Source organism: Canis lupus, chromosome 4 (assembly GCF_011100685.1).
Source record: "Canis lupus familiaris isolate Mischka breed German Shepherd chromosome 4, alternate assembly UU_Cfam_GSD_1.0, whole genome shotgun sequence".
Classification (NCBI taxonomy): domain Eukaryota; kingdom Metazoa; phylum Chordata; class Mammalia; order Carnivora; family Canidae; genus Canis; species Canis lupus.
Genome location: NC_049225.1, coordinates 60,448,995 through 60,449,845, shown reverse-complemented (window position 1 = coordinate 60,449,845; position 851 = coordinate 60,448,995). Strand labels below are relative to the sequence as shown.

General features: G+C 56.1%; 1 non-coding gene across 1 annotated transcript; it reads left to right on the top strand.

The window, feature by feature from the left end:
* Positions 1-796: 796 nt before the first annotated feature.
* On the top strand, positions 797-851 carry MIR143 (microRNA mir-143). Its single transcript, NR_049319.1, has one exon. It is a non-coding gene; the product is annotated as a microRNA mir-143 (primary transcript).

Genomic DNA, 851 nt, shown 5'->3' with positions numbered 1-851 from the left:
GCACAGCACCCGAGAGCCCGGAGGTGGTGGGCACGGGAGAAGCGGGAGAGGCCTCGTGGTCTTTGGGGAGGACTTTAGAAATTAGATGGGAGGAGAGGGAGCACTTTCAGGATCCTAAAGCATGGAAGAGATATGACCGTATTTACACTTGAAAAGTCACTTTGGAAGGATGTCTGGGAAGGATGGGGGGTGGACGTCGGGGCGGGTGGGGAGTGGAAGCAGGGAGACCAGGTAGGAGGCCAGGGCAAATGTTTGATGGTATAAAATATCAAGTACCACGACTGTGCTGTTTGGCTCGAAGGTACAGAGCATAAAGGTGGGGCCTGGGGTCCCATATCGGATGAGTCCATTTATCGGAATGTCTAGAATCAGCGGCTCTCGAGACAGAAAGCCGGCTGCCCAGAGCTGGGGCTGATGGCAGATGGGAGGGGCTGAATGATAAGAGGTCTCCTGTTGGGGTGATGAAGTGTCCTAAAATTGGCTGTGGCAGTGGTTGCACAACTGGGTGAATGTATCCGAAGCCATTTCATTGTACACTTTAAGTGTATATGTGGGATTACATCTCAATAAAGCTGGTTTTTAACAAAAGAGGAGTAAAGGGAGGTGGAGGGTTGGTCCCAGAGGGCTGGGAAGCCAGGCTGAGGCCCTGAGACTGGGGGGGAGACATGGGGAGGGGGTGGTTGGGGGGTGCTGTGCTGTAGGGCCGTGGCCCCCTGACACCCCCCTCCCCTGCCTAGGGTGGAGCCCCCGACAGCAGCTCCTGGCACCGAGCAGTGCGCCCTGTCTCCCAGCCTGAGGTGCAGTGCTGCATCTCTGGTCAGTTGGGAGTCTGAGATGAAGCACTGTAGCTC